The sequence below is a fragment of the Rutidosis leptorrhynchoides genome, chromosome 3, assembly GCF_046630445.1.
Source record: "Rutidosis leptorrhynchoides isolate AG116_Rl617_1_P2 chromosome 3, CSIRO_AGI_Rlap_v1, whole genome shotgun sequence".
Taxonomy (NCBI): domain Eukaryota; kingdom Viridiplantae; phylum Streptophyta; class Magnoliopsida; order Asterales; family Asteraceae; genus Rutidosis; species Rutidosis leptorrhynchoides.
In genome coordinates, this window is record NC_092335.1 from 232615445 (window position 1) to 232626009 (window position 10565).

The 10565-nt window shown below is 42.4% G+C and overlaps 1 non-coding gene across 1 annotated transcript; it reads right to left on the reverse strand.

Annotated features, from left to right (window-relative positions):
* Positions 1-10235: 10235 nt before the first annotated feature.
* Positions 10236-10342, reverse strand: LOC139903344 (small nucleolar RNA R71). Its single transcript, XR_011778169.1, has one exon. It is a non-coding gene; the product is annotated as a small nucleolar RNA R71 (small nucleolar RNA).
* Positions 10343-10565: the final 223 nt, after the last annotated feature.

The window sequence follows — 10565 nt, forward strand, 5'->3', positions numbered from 1 at the left end:
TCTAGTTAGTTGACTAGCTCATGGTAGAAGTTAAAATTGATTACTCATACATGACATAATCAAGAGTGGAATCCCATGCTAGTTCTTATTGGTATATACTCATAGTAAGTACGTTTTGAAGCTGTGTATAATACGGGTAAGAATACGACTAGAATTCTTGATGAAAGAAAAGAATGGAAAAGTAACTGTAACCATTTTCGTTAAGTATGAGTGTTTTGATATATGTATTGAAGTCTTCCAAAAGTATTTTAATACATCTAAATACACTACATGTATATACATTTTAACTGAGTCGTTAAGTCATCGTTAGTCGTTACATGTAAGTGTTGTTTTGAAACCTTTAAGTTAACGATCTCAATTAATGTTGTTAACCCATTGTTTATTATATCTAATGAGATGTTAAATTATTATATTATCATGATATTATTATATATTAATATATCTTAATATGATATATATACATTTAAATGTCGTTACAACGATAATCGTTACATATATGTCTCGTTTCGAAATCCTTAAGTTAGTAGTCTTGTTTATATGTATATAACTCATTGTTAATATACTTATGGAGATACTTACTTATCATAATATCATGTTAACCATATGTATATCAATATATATATCGTCATGTCGTTTTTACAAGTTTTAACGTTCGTGAATCGCCGGTCAACTTGGGTGGTCAATTGTCTATATGAAACATATTTCAATTAATCAAGTCTTAACAAGTTTGATTGCTTAACATGTTGGAAATATTTAATCATGTAAATATCAATCTCAATTAATATATATAAACATGGAAAAGTTCGGGTCACTACAGTAATTCCCTCTCCAAACTTGGAACGTCACGAAGAATTAATGAGGCTCGAGACGGAAGATCACAGTTTAATCATTCATTTCAAGAAGAAAACTGATAAGGTTGAGGTTAAAGATATACAGATTGATGCTGCAAGTGTCGAAGTGAAGCACCAGAATATTGAAGAAGCCCGTTCATCAGACGAATCCACAGAAGAATACTATACTGATGATGACAAGGAACAACAACATGAAGACATTCTGGATGACTCATATTCTCCACCCAAATCAGATCAGGAGGAGCCGGACATTTCTTCAGATAGGATTTCGGTCATATCTAATCACGCCGACATGATAACTTTCATTAATGACACCGATGAATTTGAAGATATTCTCGAAGCCATCCGTAAATCAACAATTGATTTCACACTATGCTTAACTGAACAAATCATGGCTATCTGGGAGGAATACAGCCTCTATATACAGAGAGGAGACAATAATGTTGAAATCTTAGAAGAACGCATTCAAGACTTTATCAATACTCTTCACGATCATATCTACCATGAAGAAAGGCAACGAGAGCACAACTCAGTGGTTCGTATTATTCTCGAGACATTTTTTGGTCGAGATCAGAAGATCATTTACTCTAAGGTTTACAACGCCTTAGCCGGATCTGCACTTCCATTCTCAGCAAACCAACGAGCACTACTGACTCTCATCCGGAAGCATATGGATCTTTCCACCGGACGCACAACTTATTACTTTGATTTGCAAATGGTCGAAGATATTCACAGCCTCTTCGCTCTCTTGGAAGGGGATAAATTCGAAAGCACACCAAACAGGCTAGTGTTTTATGTACCAATTGATCACCACGCTGATCTGATTATCAAAGAGTTACAAGACGTAGTCACAGAAGAAGTAAGACGCAACAATCCGTTTTCTCATCTTGAATCAGACGTAGTCAACATCGCCACCTACGTTACGAAGCAGATAGCACGTATCTTCCACGAAGCAGATAGCACGTATCTTCCATGAAGCAGGCCACGATCCTTTTTAACCTTATTATGTGGCGATAAAAGACAAGAAAGATTGCCCTATAAATAAAGGACTTCGTCCACAACATTGAGGGATCTGGAATTCACTTCACACACACACACACATGCTGTCAATAATAGCACATAGCGTAACTATACCCCCACTACCGAACTTATAGCATTTCACTAGATACTCTTGATAACCAGGTAACGTTCTATGAACATGAACCCTACAACCTAGCACGAGCCATCATTAACCAGACTACCCGTCGGTGGTTGGTCTATGTTTAGCCACCCCCACTGAGATCCTCATCTCGCAGGGGGTTATTCACGGTACTCCGGACCGGAGAGTTAAATCCCCCTTCATTGATGTTAAGCATGGACCGAATCTGACCCGATTACTATATGCTAGATCATTTGGCGCCATCCGTGGGACACACAAGTTAAAAGATTTTGACTTGATCTTTTTTCTATATGTGCACTAACAACTCACTTGTTTCTTTTTGATACAGTAATAGGTGTTGAAATGACTAGCAAGCCAAAAGCACCTAAAACCGTGCAAGCACGAGCTACCTCGCCCACGGGACCTAAGCCGGCTATCAAAGGACCTGCAGGAACCTCCGACAGCGCGCCACCAAGAGGCGCCCAGGTACCTCCCCTTGGTGCACCCGCATCATCTTTCAAGACCCCAGAAGTGATCAGGCCAATACAGTGGGCCTCGAACACCACATGCACGAAGTTCACCCCCACCTACCCAGCACCTGAAGTCATGCGCAGTAGCCCAACCACACTAGCAGTCCTGCTGGCCCACAAAGCACAAGGCCTTCGCCCTTTCCGCGAAGGGATGCCTCCCCAACAACTCCCGCATCTAGCGCCACTAATTTTGCACTAGGAACTTTGCCTGCAGGAAGGGGCGCATCCACTGAATCATCGGCTTGAACGCGCGAACAACGCGCTCTCAGCCAAGCCAATATGATTTATGCATTAATGAATGCTGCACCAGACGACATGGTGCTTGAATTTGAATAGCTCGGGAAGGCCGAACTCATGATCAAAAACTTGTACTCAGGAATGAAAAGAGTGCCCGTCAAACCCTCCTTTGAAACTACTCCCACCAGAGAAAAGTTCTCAGCTCATATACTGAACCACGTCTCGACGCCACTGCCCGTGATAACTCTAACCTTGGGGTATTACGACGGATTCTCGGACCCTGATGACTTTCTGCAGAAGTACGAGGGGATAGCGCGAAACTAGCGCTGGGCTGACGAGACAAAATGCATGGAGTTCCCTCCCCTGCTTGAAGGTGTGGCTCGACAGTGGTTCAACAACCTTCCAGCGCCCGTGATAAGCTGTTATGATGATCTTCGAACACGTTACCTGCTCAACTTCCATAACATGCGCGCAACTTGAAGGACGCACGTCGAGTGCCATGACATCAAACATGAACGAGGAGAATCCCTGGGACAGTTCATCGATAGGTACTCCCAAGAAGTAGCCAGAATCCCTAACTGTGTCAAGTCATTGAAGGTATTCAGCTTCATACATGGAATCTGCCGGGAAGACCACCTAGCGTTGTGGCAGAGACTTAGGAAGGGCCATCTAGAGACACTAGCAGAAGCAATAAGAGAAGCGTACGAACACATGCGCGCTGAAGAAGACACTACCAAGTACTCGGGTTACAGAGGTTCAGGAAATGGTCGACGCGACGGTTACGATTCGCCAAGGGGTGGATGTCAGTCAAGCAGTTTTAGGAGAAACCAACATGACTCCAGCCCCTACCGCCACCACGGTGACAATCATCACAGCGATATAAAGCACCAGCAAAACCATCATGGGAGCAACAACAACAACCAGCAACACCATCGGAACAAGGATAACGACATAAGAGAAAATAAGCAAGCCTTAATCAGAAGCCTCACCAAGAGCCTAATGGAGATATACGTAACGGAGCCCATCTAAAAAACGTTTGAGAAACCTGCGTGCATGTCCGCATATGCGAGGCGTTATAAGTCTAAATTTTGCGACTTTCATGATGATTTCGGACCTGAGACCAATCGTTGCAAAGCATTGGTTGATAAGGTGAACGCTTGCCTAAAGCGCGGAGAGCTAAAACACTTGAAGAAGGGGGAAGGATGAATCAGGTGGGTACAAGAATGAGAATGAAGGAGCTGAGAAAGAAAAGATCATCTATGTCTTCTCGTGGCAGAAATGGAAGGAGATTGAGAAAGAGCTGTTGTTGCCGTATGAATCCCTCAAGGTGCATCTTCCGCGCGAACCTATTTATGAAAGAAAGTGTGCCCCGTTAGTTGTGGAAGGATACTTTCCTGAATGCGGCCAATACATCAACAACATGCTCATTGACACCGGTAGCCGCGCCAATGTTATGTTCTTCCATTGCTTCAATGACCTATCCTGTAAGATGAAAAGCAACATAAGAGAGGTGAAACAGCAGTTCAGAGGAATAAGTGGGGACCCAGCTTGGTCAAAAGAAAAAAATCGGAGCAGCGCTGACCTTGCGGGATGATCATGATAGGGAGAGGGAGCACATGTTGGTGGTTGACTTTAAGGTAATCCGCGCGGAATCAGAATACGACGCTATCCTTGGACAGCCGGCGTTATCACACTATTCCATCACCACCAACATTTCTCAAGACGTTATAGTGCTGCCTACCCCGCTAGGGAAAGCCACGCTCAAGTCCAAAGTAACAGCACAGGACTATCAACTTCAGCAGGTACACGTATACATATGTGACTAATTACTTTGAAAATTAAAACTACAGATTACGCGCGGGCACACAAAGGCAGAATCAGCACTTAAATACTTAACCGGATGGAACGCAGTAAACGCGTAACCAGTCTGCGCGCTTACCACATTAAAATTAGCACAATCTTATGTAATCCGAAACATAAGACGCATATTAGAGTGCGCTTGCACACATACTCGAGCATTCGTTGATCTGTAACACTATTTGACTGGTATCCATAGATCTGAAGTATTCAAGCTGCGGCAAAAGCGAAGAAAGATGGGGCCAGTTCTTCAGGAGCTGGAAATGACAAGGGAGACGAAATTGCCAGCGTTGACTATGAGTACGAAGAGCACAAGGATGAGTTACTGAGGGAGAGATCGTGGTAGTACGGTTGTGATCCAGATGGTTATTCCTATGTCTTGTTGTTAAAATGTTTGGAAGTTTTTATGCGCATCCTGTTTAGCGCATATTTAAAATCTGTACTGATGACAATCTCTTTAACTCGAAAACGGTGCGCACAATCTTTAGGTAGCGCACTCCTGCCTTTGAAGGGTTGCTTTCTCAGGAACCCGTGCGGCAGAAGATTGTTAGGCGACAAGCTAGTCTATTATAACCGGACGGTTAAGCGTCATTGGGTTGACCTAACCAACCCACGTAGAACTTCAGATCTGCAAGTCATGAGTATAAACGATGACGTTGTCGCGCCTGACCTCACTCCTAAGTGTTGGCGCACTTAGAAGACTCCCGATGCGCATATACGGATATTTAACTTAAGCATATATTGTGTGCACAACAATATATGTGATAAGTTAAATGTTGACATGCTTTGAGTATAATTATGATTAAAATCAATGAGAACTTAGCCAAAAGAAAAATGTTAACAAACGATCTAACGCGCATGATCATACTATAATTGCAAACAAAACCCATATACCTGGTCGTACAAATACTTAGCAACCGTCACTTGGACGAAAACGCGCAAACCATAAAGGGTAGAGTCATATCTAGCGCACGAATATCGTCTATGATTAACAACAATTAAATTTACCCAAGTGCGAATAACTGACGCACATTCATAAACTTTATAACATAAACGTCATCCACAATAAAGAAAAGGTAATAAGATAAATATTTTATTCCCAGAAAAGTCATTACATACATAAAGGGAATTATAAACTACAACTGTTCGTTTAACAAGTGGTGGGCATCAGCAGTAGGGTCGTTGGATAAAGCTACCAACGAAGAAACCATGATGTTCACCAGCATCGGTGCTACTTCCTTGCTCTTTTGCGCTGCCAGAGGATCCACTTCCTTAGCAATAATTGCATCTAAAGCCTCAGAAGATTGAAGATTGAACGTGAGGTTGGATCTTCTTCCAGAAAGTAAGCTTCTCTTCCTCCTTAAAGGAAAGAATGGCATCAACAAGCAGATCACTCAAACATTTAGAATCACAAGCGCGAGCAATGAGCGCCGGAAGACCCTTCTTCAAGGTCTTAAATTGGCGCACCGCCGCGTCACAGTTGACCTCGCAAATAGACAAACAACCAGCCAAATCTTTGCGCTCTTTTACCAGAGAGCTCTTCTCAGACTCAAGGGAGTTAACCTTTTCGGTTAATCCCTCAACCTGAGAAGTTAAAGACGCCTTCTCAGCGGCTAAATCAGACGAGGTGCTAGTTGCCTCTTTGCGCGCCTTTTCTGCATCCTCGAGCTTCGAATTCAGGTGCACGATGTGGTTGTGGGCCTGATCAGCAGTCAAGGCACCCGGCGCAGAGGAGCCAGCGCCATCCAAACGAGCCCTTGCCCCCTTCAAGTAAAATTGAGAAAGCATCAAGTTCATCATAGTTAATTGAACATCGAAGCGCCACGCTGCTTCGGGCGATTGATGCGTGAAGTAGTTGGGGAGTTTGATACTCTCCAAGTAGTCGAATTGGGAGGTCGCCGCCTTCTCCAGTATTGACAAAATGTCATTCATACCATAAAACTGCAAGCGAGCCTCTGCAAGCAAAAAGATAACCGATTAGTGATGTGATTAGTAGCGAAATTATTCATAACTTAAGCAAAATGAAACTACCTTTTGCCTTCTTAGTGGATTTACGCTTGTACCCACTCTCAGTTGGGGCCTCAGTCACCTCGGGCCCCCAGCATCCACTCGTTGAAAGTCGTCACCTGCATGACTCTCATGTTGCTCAGTACCACCAGAGCTACCGGCGCCATCAAAACCGTCACCCTGGACCACAGGGTCAGCGCTTGACCGTTGCTCGCCCTCATTCTCCGTCTCGGGTGTCTCATTATAGACGCCCTCGATATTGCGGGATCCAAGAAGCCTGTCTAGACGCATGACTACAACAAAAACAAACAAGAGATTAGAGCAAAGCATTAGAAAATTAAAACAAGTATGAAGTTAGAACCCATATGATGCATACCATTTTCGTCGCCATCTTTGATAATTGGCAGGGCAGACGGATAAGGGCACATGTTGGCTACTCGCAAGATGTCGCTACTATAAGGGCGAATTGGAAGCTCGTGGTTAATTAACTGCCCGAGCCTCTCTTGCTCGACCGGAGAAAGCATGGGCTTTACATTGAGTCATGCGTCGGTAGCTTCTGTATGCCATGCGCGAATATTTCGAAAGGCAAGAGGGATGAAGGAATCGTCAATATAGAAGAATGAATTTTTCAATTTCTTACGGACGCCAGCTTTCAGATGCGCCATAAAGTTAACCCTATCATTGAAAGCATACCAACTTTGTGGGCTTTTACGGTAAGAAAACACGTTTTTAAATAATGTTAGCGTGGAATTTTAGAAATTACAGATCATCTCAAAAAGTGTGACGCGGCAAGCGCTATACGGATGTAATTGACCAATGCCAATATTAAAATGGTCAAGGACCTCCATGAAAAAAGGAGTAGAAGGATAGCGCACATTCCCCTCCACCATGACTTGTCGATACACGGTGACCTTATCGTCAATAACGGTATCTGCGCGATGATTCGGTAGGGGCACTACGAGATTCAAATCGGCCAAAGGTGGGTACTAGTCCACCAAAAGCGCGATTTTACGTGCCGTCATAATGGACCTAATTGCTCCACCAATTCGGAGGCTCGCCAGTAGAAGAAGAGGATGCCATCTATTAACAAAAAATTCAAAAGACTGTAAGTAAAGAAACTAAACGTTAACCTGAAAAAAGCTAAAAAGACGAGGTCGAAGTAGTAAGCTGAGAAGATTTACGCAGGATTGAAGAGCACAGATGGAGTAACAAATGAAAGAGGTGATTATGAGGTATTAATAGGAAAGTAAAAACACGGAAGAGGTCCCAAGAGAAGTTGAAAAGGGCAGTTAAAATATGAAGGGCGGAGATGGAGCCACATGTCAAAAGATGGAAAGGAAGATGTACGAGGTAACTAAGGGAGGCAAAAACGGCGGAATGATCACTGTAGCAACTGACAAATGTCGCCTTAATTTCCTTGCATTAAATGCAGCAGGACAAAAAACTTTACTCAAGTATAGATAGAGGAAAGCGAAGGCGCTTGGAAAAGAGTAGGCGAACGGTAGTTACAAGTTGAGTTCAACACCATGCGCAAGTCCTACGCATACCATTGAACTGGGAGGACTTAATGATACGCATACCCGATTAGCTCGTGCAGCGCATCAAACAGCATAACCATAAGGATTTTCAAGGTCGCGCGTTAAGGCAGATAGCGCTATAATGATAACCATGGCGCTGATCCCATACGTGCGCATCGATGACGTACACAGGTCAGGCGATACTGTAGCTGGCAGAGGACACCTGGCAGACAAAAGGTCAATTCCGACAAGAACACTTTTTGCTTTTGTCGGGTTAGCTTACCAAGAGATGTACTATTGGCAGGCCACGATCCTTTTTAACCTTATTATGTGGCGATAAAAGACAAGAAGGATTTCCCTATAAATAAAGGACTTCGTCCACAACATTAAGGGATCTGGAATTCACTTCACATACATAAACACACACGCTGTCAACAATAGCGTATAGCGCAACTATACCCGCGCTACCGGACTTATAGCATTTCATTAGATACTCTTGATATACATGTAATGTTCTATGAACACGAACCCTACAACCTAGCGCGAGCCATTATTAACCGGACTACCCGTTGATGGTGGGTCTATGTTTAGCCACCCCCGCTGAGATCCTCATCTCGCAGGGGGTTATTCACGGTACTCCGGACCGGAGAGTTAAACCCAATTGACCCTTAAATCCCCCTTCATTGATGTCAAGCATGGACCAAACCTGACCCGATTACTCTATGCTTGATCACCGATTATCTTAAGTGATTTTGATAGATGGGGGTTTTAAGTGATTTCAACCCAAGCATAATCTCAATAACCAAATCATGCTTATCTTGATATTAGAATACAATGCTTATGTGAATTCGTGAAGTGTTATTTGATTTAAGTTTTGGTAGTGACGCTAAACTTTTAATAGTTCAACAACTAATGAAATAGCAAAATAGGCAAAACGGGGCAATCCAAGCATAGAGAGGATTAGATAAGTGAACAATTCTTAGTTAATTTGATTTAAGTCTTAATATTTTGTTACTTGTTATTTGCTACTAGTTTACTCGTTAATTTTAAGTTTGTTTAATTGTGCAAGTTTTAGTTGTTAATCTAATCAATCAAACCCCCCCCCCCCCCCCCAAATCAAACAAACCCTAGGATAATTGATAGTTTCAAATATTCGACTTACACCGCTCTCTTGGGATGAACTTGATAAGAATACTTACATTGAAGTGCTATAATACCCGGGTTGTAAGTGCTCGTTAGTTGTGTGTAATTATTTATAGTGTTTGAATCATATATACATTTAGAGGGTAAAAGATGTATCGTTGCACAACACCATCACACTTTCTTGGCGCCGCTGCCGGGGAGCGGTTAGTTAGATATTTGGTTTAAACTTTTGATTGTTCGATCCTTTCGTAAGGGTTTACCCTTACGAAAGTTACTTTTTGCATTTTATATATTATTTTGTTTGGAAAACCACTTGTGTTTGTGTTGTGATTGAAGGATAGGTACCTTTGGTGCATAAAAAAAAGATCTCACAAGGATCAAGAGTTCACACATCCATTCTACGTTCCGAAAAAACACGTGCACAGGGTTTATAATCGTTGAGAAGAAAGGGTATTAAGTAAGAATTTCGAAGCTTTACCATTTTGTTTAGAAGACATGGAGCCTAACGGTCAACCGATTCTCAATGAAGAGGGTAATCCAATCAACCATGGTCCACCGGTTAATCAAGAGTTATTGAATGATTCAAACGACACGTCGATGTGGAATGCTAGATTAGTGGCACCAACAATGATAGCACCGGCTATTACAAAACCACCAATTGAAGCGGATAATTGGAAGATTGAGGGTAACTTTTTCACGTTGATCAAAGATACGTCCTTTCATGGGTTGATAGACGAGAATCCATTCGAACACATCCAACACTTTAATGATCTTTGTGATATCTATAAAAAAAAATGATGTCACTTATGACGCTTTTAAGTTAAGGGCATTCCCCTTTACATTTCAAGGAGAAGCAAAAATTTGGTTAAGGTGCTTACCATCCAATTCCATAAGAACTTTTCAAGATTTAACCAATGAGTTTATCAATCACTTCTTCCCACCGTCAAAAGTAGAACGACTTCGAATAGAGATTAATGGGTTCACCCAACGGGGTGATGAGTCTTTGTATGATGCGTGGGTACGATTCAAGAAAATGTTATGAGCTTGCCCACCGCACGGTTTAACGAAGAAGGAGTACATCAACACATTTACCGGGGTACTAATGCATTGACGAAGCAATATCTTGATTCTTCATTCGGTGGGGTATTTATGTATAAATCACCTAATGTGGCCGAAATTTTGTTAGAAGACATCTCGGTTAACACATATGAATGGGCACCTTCACCACGAGATTTGACAAGGAAAAGTGTAGCACAAATTGAGAGTGACAATGGGCAAGTGACGC